The following is an 11,371-nucleotide window of genomic DNA, read 5'->3' as shown; positions in this document are numbered from 1 at the left end:
GTTTTAGAAGATCACAGCAGTGGGACATGAAATGATGAACCGATTTACAGGAGAGGATGGGGAGTGCATCTCCCTAGTTAGGTTTTGCCCCCTTCCCAAGGCAATGAGGAATAATAAGAATACCTTAATACCTCCCAGCAGGGCTCAAAAGAGATGGAAAAATAGGCTTTAGGGTGTGAGCTGAGGGGGAAAAAGAAAAACCCTGTGCTGCAGCTGAACCCACAGAGAAAAGTTGAATCTGAATTTGATGTCACGGTGTTATTGATTGGGATGTTAACAAACCCGGAGCGCGGCAAGTGGAGGGAGGTTGGACAGCAGCCAGCTGCCGCTGCCGGTCCAGGCCTGGAAGGATGCCTGCTCAGATATGGCAAAACCCACTCCCATCCTAGGTCTTCCCAGGTCTTCTTCAAAAACGTTAATTAAGGCTCACACACTGAGTAGAGTACAGGGAGTTAGATCTGGTTTGCATGTGCAGAATGCAGGTGTGGGGAGGAGAAGCGCCTTAGTGAGGGTGGCTTACGGAGTCCACTGAGACTTGATCCACATCCTCACAGTCTGAGCCCTCCTCTTTGGACTGAGCCTCATTTGGTCTTCTTAATCAAACCGCCGGTGATCCTATCAAGTTCATTAACGAAATGCAACAACTCATAGCAAATACTATAGATTGGAGGAACAAATGGTACCTTTTCTGAGTTTTGGGATATACCGCAACACACAGAGCTGGTGCAGGGACTGGAGAGATGAGCAGAGCACCAGTCTACCATAGGAGGTCTGGCCAAGGAAACAATTACATCCAAGGAAGAATCTTCCTTCTTGTCTCAAGGAATTTCTGGCTGCAGAAATCCACTGGAGCGCAGGGTCCTTCCCCTTTTTGAGATGAGGGAAGGCTTTTTATGGATAAAGAAACCAAAAAAGACCTTAGTGGAGCTAGATCAGATCTGAATTTACACCAGCCCTGTAGACCTTGTGCTAGGCTTGCTGCTGACAGCATCACACTAGAGAGCAGAGAAAACCCTAGCTAGACCCTCCTGCATGACCTAATTTATTTAAAAAATGACAAAATATGCTTTGACTCTTTGCTAGAGGGGAAGAGCAAGGCTTACACATCACACAGGTCTCTCTGCTCATGGTGGGGTGGGAATCAGCTCTCCAAACTCCAGCTGTTTTGTTGCCTAGTGCCCAGATCTGCTCCAAGCTGTCTCTGAAGCAGCAAACTGGGGGTACCAAGACAAGGGTGAGACTCCATATGCACCCCAAGGTCACAGCTCCCCTGTCCCAAAGATCTCATGACCTATGATAGACCATCTGGCACAGGTTTATGTATTAGTAAATGCATAGCTAAATTCTGAAATTTATCCCAAGGGGTTTGCATATCTGCTCTGGCAGTGGCCCAGGGTGAATGAGAGATTGGAAACAGAGTGGTCCAGCTTTTTCAGGTCAGGGATGGGATGGTTTTGGTTCATTAGCCTGTGCTGCCCCAGCAGCTTGCCTTGATGCTTTACTCTCTTTCAGCTCCTTACATGCTGCTGGAAGGGTATCACCAAAGCTGTCACCAGAGCCAGCGTCTTGCAACACCCATGATACCTCCAGGCAGCTCTTTACACCTTCTCCCATGTCTCGGGTCTCTCTGGACTTCAGCCACTTGCAGGTTCACACCTCCAAAGGGATGTCTGGCCCTGGGAAGTAACCAGAGACCACCTCCCCATGGTGGAAAGCTGCCTTCTGTAACCTTGGCTGCTCTGCGGGGGGAGCTGAGGTCACCCAGCCTGTTCCTGTTTGACAGGAGAGTTCTCATTCTCACCCAATGCAAAGGCACTTCACCGCTGAATTTCTGATGCTGTAACAAGCCTGGTCCTAGTCCCCAGTTGCTTCTCATGGCCATCAGCAAGTCCTGGAGTGAGAGCATAAATGCACTTGTTCTGCCTTCCTGAGTGCAAAGAAAGTGCCTCAACAAAGAGGATGAAATATTTCTCATGGCTTTCTGTAAATGAAGGGAGAAAAAGCAGGGCAGACAGCAGCTACTTGAACCACTCCACCTGGCAATTTGTAGCCTACAAGAGTATTGCTGGGACAAGATTTTTCTGCCTTGGATGAACCCACTGCTTTGTCATCTCTGCCCACATTCCCTTATCTGCTCTTCCAGCTCCTGGTTTTGTAATAATTAGTGAATGAGTCTGTGAAGGGTGAGCAAGAACAACTCCCAGAGCCTCTTGCTTTGCTCTTCATCACACCCCCAAAACCCAAGTCCCTCTCTGCCATGGATTTTTGTTTTGCCAGCAGCAGCGGGATACAGGGGACTACAACCAGTAATCTCAAATATCAGGAGTTATGTTATTGAGGATTCCTTGGTCCTCATTTTCAATAGGGAAGGGATCTGGGCATGCTGGAGCTGTCTTTCACCAAGCTGATGTCCACCATAAAGAAAATGGCTCTTTTTGGCTCTTCCAAAGCCCCTTTCTGCACTTGAAATGGAGATCAAGAAAACATCCCACTTGCCATCACATTGTCTCAAATCACTGCTCTTTTTTCTTTGCTTTGAATGACCAGGATCCGCTCTTTTCTTATGTTTTATACATGGTCAGCAAGAGGCAATCTCTTTCATAATAGGGCAGGAGCACATCCAATTAAACTGGCAAACAATATTACATTTTCCTATTACTTTGCAGAGAACATCCTTTCTGGTAAAGAGAAGCCCAGAGGTTATAGAAATTTTAAGGATTTCTTTTTCAAACTCTTCCATGGCTGAATCTGTGATCTCAATTTGAATTAGTTGGTACCTGCTGTTTGGGCTGTTTGTTGTTAGATGTCACTAGCAATGGTGACGCCAGAAAGGCTGTAACACAATAGACTCAAAAGGATCTGAGGTCAAGGGCAATAAAGTTTAAAATATAATCTGTTCTTGCTTGGTGATATTTTTGCACATATATATCCTGAAAAGAGAATTTGGAAGAATAATGCTTTCAAATGCAATCTGAAGAAAGTCACAGGGAAAAAAAGGCAATATATTTTGTAATGAATTCATTTAAGCAACTCAGGTGATATTGTTGATTTGCTGCTCCCTGGATTGTAATTTATTAGAAATTGCTTCTGATGTTTACAGGATGCATAAAGAGTAGTTCAATGTAAATAAGGTGCTGCTGTATGTTTAAGTGTCCCTTCTGGTGAATTAAATAACGTTGTGAAAAGACTTCTTGCATATATTTATTCCACTTCCTACTTCAATGTCATCTTGGCTCAGTTAACTGAGGAGAAAACCCAGATTGCATGTGAATATCTTCCCATTCTTGATGGACCCACAGTCTGATATGGTCTGAAACCCCCAAATCATGCTGTGTGCTCTGCTGCCCTACTCACCCCCTTAACCTGATTATCCCAGGGACCCCGGTTCTGCTTTTTTTCTAGGCTGAGATGCCACAGTGTGAAGCAGAAATGGTCCCTCCCCTCCCTCGGTCGCTGCACCAGTGCAAAAGTGCTGAGCCCAGCAGATGAAAAGCTGCTGTCGAATGGGGAGAAGGGCGACTGTGGCACGTAGCCACTGCAAGATAGAGCACACAATATTATTCAAGAGTCACCTTTTCAGTGGAGTGATTTGCTTCATATGAGGCTTGCTTTCAACATAGAAATAAATCTGAAAATCTATATACAACCGTCTCCAATTGATCAGACAAATCTTGCATAGCCAAGGCTAATCAGAACGAGTTGTAATGCAGAGATTCCTTAAAGCATCTTAAAATTAATGGCAGGATCTATCCCAGAGCTGTATTTTTTTTTTTCCAGAGTGCTTAAAGGGGGTTATGCAGGCATAATTCAGCTGGATCGAACAGTCTAATCTGAGATTTACATGATTGGTAATGCTTACTTCTCTGGTAATCAATTCTTGCATTGCAAGATGGAGCTCTGAAACGCGCAGCCTTGATGTGAAGTACATTAATTCTTTCTAACAGGTTTATTCCTCCACCATTTTGAGCATGGTTTTGCATTACACCCCTCACAGACAAACCCAACAAAGCAGGTTTGTTTATTTAACCGATTTACAGCCAAACTTTAAATACCAGCACTTGCTGTTACTATTAACCATGCCCTCCTGTTAATGCAGAAGCACCTTGTAAGCCCCCAGAGAGCTTTCAGAGCATGGCACCCTACATTTTCTCCCAGCAACGGTGCCAGCTTCCTCAGGCAAGCTCCTGGTCTGGTCTGCTGTATTCGGTGATCACCCTTGGCTCAGCACCAAGGCTCAACACAAGCTGTATATCCCTTACAGTTTTCAAAACAGAGTTTTGAACTTGTTTTCCAGTATCACTACAATAGTCCAGAAAGCCCTTTAGCAAACATGAAATCCCAACTTCTTCAGGGCAATGTGTGTTTAACTGACCCTAAAGGATTTGGGGTTGTACAGGAAGCTGAATTTGTAGGGGCTGCTCCCCCATGCTGCAACCACATCGTGCTTACTGCCTAGCCCAGGTATAAATCCATGAAGGTATTTATGCCTCCACCGTGGATCTTAACCCATAGGAGCAGAAATGTAACTGCATGCCATATAAGCCTCACCCTGGGGATGCAGGAGGCACATTTTCTGCTTCTCTGTGAGACTAGGCTTTGGTGGTCACCCACATAAACAAGTGAATTTTTAAGCATCTCACAGTCCTGGTTATGGTGTTACTTGGTGGTGGTGAGTATCTCAGCACCTCCTGACCCTGAAGTGTCACATCTACAAGGCTTTAAGCTCTGCTTTAGGTCATTTGGAGATCAAAATCTCTTCTCCTTCTGCTTTTTCCATCCTCTGCGGCTATATGCTGAGTTTGGCTGTCAGAATTCTGTCACCAGTGCTGGTTCCTGAAGCAGAAGAGACTCTAACTTTTTCTTCCTTCTGTATCTAGGCAAAGAGATGTTTGTGACACAAGCTGAGTTAGAATTAGACTTATTCATATTTTAATTTTTCTGAGCAGAAGCATAATGTTCCTTAGGCTTGATCTTGCAAAACACTGGTTGCTTTGGCCCTGATCCATGATCGGAAATCATGCATGGTGACTTGTAGCATGTCTGGGGGACGTTATGTCTGTCTGCATATAAATTCTGGAAAATATATGATGTGTCGCTAACATGAAGCAGTCTGTTCTAGTACTGGTGCTGGGTCAAAACAGCAGGAGCTGTGTCCAACCAAGAAAGGATCATGTCCATGAACAGCACTGTGCAGAAGGAATGCCAAAGTCTTTCTCTCAAGAAAGGGGAAAGATGGAGTTTGCCACTGTTGACGATAATGAGCTTACACAACCTTGTTCATCTGAAATTAATGTTCTTCTGTGACTTTGCAAATGATTTGCACTACCACAGAAAAGAAAAGAGGTGTCATTCCGAAGGGATGGGGAGTTGTATTTGTACTTTGTTTCTCCTCATCTTCTGTGGGAAATACTGCTCCTGATAATGGACCCACGTTTAATGGCAAGAAGTATCATCCTTTTGCAGTCCAAGTGCTCATAGGACCTCTTAGATTTGGCTTTCTGGATTCTCTTGTGGGACAGGAGAGAAGAAAGCTGAGAGGAGATTAGAGAGGGAAGGAGCTCATTAGTGGACAGAGTGCTCTTCTCTCTCCTTTCTTGTAAAGCCTGATGAATGCCACAAATAGGAGAAGAAAATTATAAATAAGCTCTGGCAGAGCTGTTAATACCTTGGAGTTGGGCTAGGATCCTGCCATCCCACAGCTGAGCTGTGGCACTGTGGAGCATGGACCTGCAAATGAAGACTCCCCCTCTGTGCTGTGCTGGTTCAGCTGAGTTGAATGTGTCAGCAGGCAGCACAGTTTAATATTTATAACATGTTTTGACCAGGAATATATTCAGCCTGTTTTTAAGATGCGTGGCTCTGCATGGAGGGACACCTCACATTTCTGAGCCCTATGGAAAGCTCCTGGTCCATGAAGGAAGCTGGGAGAACTTTATAGCTGGTGTTCATCCTTTATGGAAAAGGTTTCCAGCCTTGCCTTGGTTTTCCAGCAGCTGGGAGGACAACCAGAGCTGTGGGTGGGATATGACATGATTCAAAGGTGGGAGAGAACATGATATTGGGTTATGGATACAGGATGCCTAGGAATGGCATGGGCTCTGCCAGGGTGGGATCAGATGCAATTGAATCAGATGTCTTCATCTATGTTTGCTCTTGTTTACATTACCTTAGAAAATGCTTCTGCTGTTGCTTTAGGAATAAATTTTCCTGGAAGCAGTTCCCAACCGTGGGTCAGTTTGTTTACATGAAGAAAGATTCAGACAATGAGACAACATCATTATGAGCACAAATAATCATCAAATCAAGCTTTTAAAGCAGGAGACCATTTTCCAGCAAACAAACCAGTTAAAATTCAGGTTCTAACGAGAGACCAGAAGGAAAATCTCTAGCAAGAGGAGCTGAAACCTGTCTTGTTTGGATTATGTGATTAGAAATTTTACTATTTTCAGTATCATTAATCTGAAAAAGTACGTAATGTCAGCAGAAATCAGTCAGCGTAGGAGGAAAATTTGGTGAGCATTTTAGGTGTTATTTCTGTGTTGGAAATCAGTTGTTAGCTGGAAAGCCCACCGGGAAGTTAAAGCAGTTGATGTTTCATCTCTGTTGCGCACAGAGCTGGGAGAAATCAGTGCTTTTTGGAAGGGAATTTGCATGGGACATGACAGCAGTTCCTTTCACATGAATCCTAACTTCTCCACATACAGATATGTATTTTTTAAACGTGAAATTCTGGGGGTCTGAGAGTTGTTCATAATTAAGTACGTGAAAGAGAAGTGGCTGGTAACGAGGAAGCTTTGTTTCATGTCTCCAAACACGCATCCCCTAGATGAGATTTGTGCCTATGAAGTCTTTCCAAGTGCCTGTGCATTATTTGAAATGTAAATAAAATATTCCCAACTGCTCAGACAACGAATGGGAGGGTGAGAGCAGTCTATGAGGTGCCTAAATTCAGGGCTAAACCAGAAGATGTGGGCACAGGTCTCCTGGTTTTCTGTCTCATGACCCATTGCACACAGAATGCATGAAAGGGCAAGAGATTTGGAGGTTGCTTTCCAAAGGAGAAGTCACCCCATTTTCACCTTCATGTAACCTGCTTAGCAGCTGATGTGACTGAGCTGAAACCAGGCCCCCTCCAATTTTGGTGAAAGCTGATGCAATGGGAACGGGTCTAACACAAAACACAGTAATAGGTCAGGATGGGTTTTGAGATCAGAGATCCTGATTTATATTTATACTTCACTATTTCCCATCCCAATAAAAAATGTAAAACAACCTTAAAATGACTGTGCAATATCAAATTCTCTCCTCTCCTGCAGAGGTCTCTAAGGACAAACCCCATGAGAGGCTCTGTTGAGCGAGGGCTAAAGAAGAGCCAGGGGATTTAGGCTTTGTCTCGTAAAGAGTATTTCAATGCATCACCCTGAATGAACTGCTGCCAGAGCTGCCAGCCAGTCAGTGATTTCCTCAGCAAACCTCAGAAACAGGTGAAACACTGGGCAGGGCTTGGAGCATCATTCAGCTGAACTTTTAAAACAGCATTCCCTGTAATAGGATTAAGTGGCAACAACCAATAGGGGAGAAGGCTTGAAGAGATTTTGTGAGGCATGCAAGAGGAAGGATTAGCAGGAGATACAACAAAAACGGATGCCAGGAGAGTGCACTTAGTGCTAAGGGCAAGTGGTGCCACGTGCGGTGCACGCGCCGGGTTGGTTAACCTCTGCACCTCTGCTCCAGGGCAGCCTGGACTCACCTTCTTCATCCACAAGAAAAATCCCTGCACTGTGCCTAATGAGATGTCCCACTGTCACTTGGACACCAGCTTGTGCTGTACGTTAGTACCGACATGGTCCAGGGCTACTGGGGCTGGCGGCTGCTGGGAGCGTGGACAGCTGTATGCACCAAAAAGAGACTATTTAAGGCCACTTCTCCTTTGCAGTCTGGTAGCCATGGAGTGATTGTTGTTTCAACTACTCTTAGCTTTCTCACCTCAAAACGCTCTGACAGGTGTGACAGCAAATTCATGCAGCAAAAATAGTTATCTGAGTGGGGTCCCAGAGTCATTCTTTTGCTTCCCTTTTGATTTCTGAAAAATTAATCTGCTAATGCATTTGTTCCCCACATGACACTCTTAATAAACTGTGTGAAAACATATTTTCCCCAGCCAGTGGAATAATCTGAAGACCTGTGAGTTTACATTCTCTCGTGGTCATGTTTTAGCCATGGATATTGAACTTAAGTAAGAATTGTAAGTGTGCCCTACCTGCTGCATAGTCTGTGCTTTAATGTCACAGTCTTTGTGAATTCACTGATTCAAGCTGGGTGAGATCTGAGCTGTTGACAGTCTACACCCTCATACCTGAAAAGACTTTCCAGCATACAAACATGAGGCCATGCCACGTAACTTCAGGCATTATCAAATACTGTTTGTTTCCTGTAGAAGATGGAGGTTTGTGTTCCTGGAAACCACATAGCAAGAGTCAAGGGCCTACCAAACCAAGGACTTCTTGGAGTTTCCTAGCTTTGTAATTTGATATATGGCTTCCAATAAGCAGAAATCCTGCTATTTTAAACTTAAAGAACAGCTCAGCTGGCCATTCTTCCCACTAACCATCTCAGATCCTTTCATACTATTTCCCTTTGTTGATCTAAATGCATCCTTCCTATATTTGTCCACCAGAATGGGACCTTACTGGTGACAAGATTGTCATGGTGATGGGTACCTCTTGGCATCAAAATAGCGAAGAAACACTTTGAAATGTCCTTGTTAGCAGCAACAACAGCAACTATAGTATGCACCCCATAAGCAAACAGCTCCAATTGATGCTGCTTCTTGTTTTATCCTGAGACTGAGTTTTATCCAGAGAAGTGGCAAATGGCCCTGGAGTTATGGGTTGACCACTCTAGTGAAACTTTGACAGATTGAGAGCATCCCATTGCTGCTGACACGTGGATGGTTGCACATGACTGCTCTGAGATGCTTATTCATCCTGTTAAGGCTGGCTATAGCGTAATCTTCTTGGCAACTCTGGGCCAGGGACATGAGATGTCACACAACCCTTCAAACTCAAGGAGCTACATCTACAAGTTGGCTGAATGTGGATGCAGCTGGCGAGCTCTTGTGGCATGCTGCAGGTTATTTTGGGAGGCAGAGCCATGGAAAAATGCTGAGAACTCTTGATTTGATCACTGCTGCTGTCCCTTGTCGGCTTTGCAGAGTTCTGCTTTGCATCCACATGTGCTAACCCATACTTCAAAAGCACAATGTTTTCCACTGTGTCTGTCTTGCTTAAAACCTCACAGAGGTGGCTTACACTGCTCCATACTGGGTACAGGCTCCTCATCCAGATCTTAGAGGCTTGATAACTCTTATCCCACATCTTAGAGGCTTGATAACTCTTATCCTACAGATTTATTTGTGTAGCCACCCAAATCAGACCTCTTCCACTACTACTAAAGAGGCGCAGTGCAGGCCATGTGGCTAGGAGCCTCCCCTGAAATCAGTTTCATATACTAATACATTATTCCCCGTCCCAAATAATCCTGAAGAAACCTGGAACCACACAATGATACAATCTAAGTGGACTTCTCAGTGGTAGAGGAGGTGACCTGAATAATGTAGTACAACTGCTCCATGTCAGAGATGAGCTGCATCCTGGCTTTTTGACTGCCCTTTTATGAGTTCATGCCTAAACCCAAGAGACAACTGTCAGAGTCATGCTGTGTCCATATTATCAAGGGCTTCAAAACCAGGTGGACACATCCCAACTGCTTTTTGGGATTGGCACTTGTCCTGCTATGCTGAGCAAGACCTTGTTCTGTTACTGTAAGACCTACTGATATAGAAGTCGGGTTTGAGTTTTCCATCTACATCCTCCAGGTACCATTTCTGATTCCCTGCACTGAACTCCATGTCTGGGTTTTCTTTCTGTATTTCTGACTCAAAGATCTCTTAAATGTACTTTTCATGTCATTGCAGCCTCTACAGACGGTTATACTTCAGACACATCCCCAAATATCAATATAGCAAAAAAAAAAGAAAGGATGTGAGAAGGAACACATCTCTTAATGATGTAAAAACCTTTTTAAAGGACTGCAGTTGGATATTTTTTAGTATAAAGTGACTCCTTTGGGACCTACCCTTGGTATAAACTTGTGCTGATATACTCTAGTATCTAAAATAAATCTGAAGTTGAGGTTATCCTTTTGAGCTCAATCTTATGAAACATGGAGTACCATCCCACCTGGAACGATCATGTTTCTTTATTCCACCTCTGGGTGCAACTGAGGATCTTACTGACCTGTTCTATAAGGCTGAACACTATGTACCCATCTTTATAATGCTTCTGTTGTGAATGTTGGAGGTGGCTCTGACACTTGACTTTTCTCTCATGAGAAATGTGGGCTACAAAGATCTTCCAGAACAGCCTCTTCTTATAAATAAATACATTTTCAACAAAATTCCCTTGAAATGTGACAAGTACTTTCACCTGTTCTCTGAAGTGCATATCATAATATCTGTACCAACATTGATGTATAACTTAAATACAATACAAAGCTCCCAACATAATCAAGGGTTTTCTCAGTGCCTTCTGTAACAGTTAAATGAGCCCTGGTGCCATTCAAGTAGGAAGGCCTGATTGACCTAAATGTTAATGCTCATGTTTCTTCAGAAACCTAACCTTCTGAGTTCACTGCTGCTTGACTTCAGTCATTGCCCATAGGTTTGTGTGGGTATGGGACTTCTGTCTCCATCACCAAATGCCTTGGGCAATTACAAATTGGATGTAAGACCTGAACATCGTGTCCTTGGGGACCAGCATTCATCTCGTGGTAGGCTCTGTCAGAAACAGTAAATTTAATGGCTGTTGTTGGAGCCCAGTGGTAAATCAGTAGCATTACCCTGGTATGGCTTGACCTGGGACAAGTAGCACTGAGCTAAGGGGGTGTGAGCAATCTGATCTAGTTGATGTCCCTGCTCATGGAAGAGGTTTGGACTTTAAAGGTCTCTTCCAACCCAGCCATTCTATGATTTGATGATTCTATGAAATAATCCCTAAATCCAGATTAGCACAGGTTAGTGATTGTTCTTAGTGTTTTGCTTGGGTGCAACCACCCTGTTTAGGGGTACAAGGGGGTTGGCAGTGCAGATGTGGCCACATTGCTCCAGCCATCCTGGGGCGAGAGGACAGACCCCAGTGCTGTTTATTTTACCAGGACAGATACAGCCCTTAAGTTACCATTCCATTTGTTGGTATCCAGCCTGTTATTAAAGTAGCCATCTTCCTCTGCTAGTGTGCATTTGTTTTGTCATAGGCTTCATCTGTATTTTCTAAAGCTGTGCTCTAAGAAAGTTGTAATTGGAATCTTGAAA

The 11,371-nt window shown here is 44.1% G+C and overlaps 1 long non-coding RNA gene across 1 annotated transcript; it reads left to right on the top strand.

Annotated features, from left to right (window-relative positions):
* The first annotated feature begins 9,726 nt into the window (after nt 1-9,726).
* Nucleotides 9,727-10,520, top strand: LOC134173918 (uncharacterized). The gene is made up of 2 exons (XR_009968438.1): nt 9,727-9,877; nt 9,977-10,520. It is a non-coding gene; the product is annotated as an uncharacterized LOC134173918 (long non-coding RNA).
* The last annotated feature ends 851 nt before the right edge of the window (nt 10,521-11,371 follow it).

Source organism: Pezoporus occidentalis, unplaced genomic scaffold (genome assembly GCF_034315485.1).
Source record: "Pezoporus occidentalis ecotype Australia unplaced genomic scaffold, CSIRO_AGI_Poc_V1 ctg57, whole genome shotgun sequence".
NCBI classification, from domain to species: domain Eukaryota; kingdom Metazoa; phylum Chordata; class Aves; order Psittaciformes; family Psittacidae; genus Pezoporus; species Pezoporus occidentalis.
Note: the sequence above shows the minus strand (reverse complement) of the source record. Positions and strands in the feature narration are given on the sequence as shown.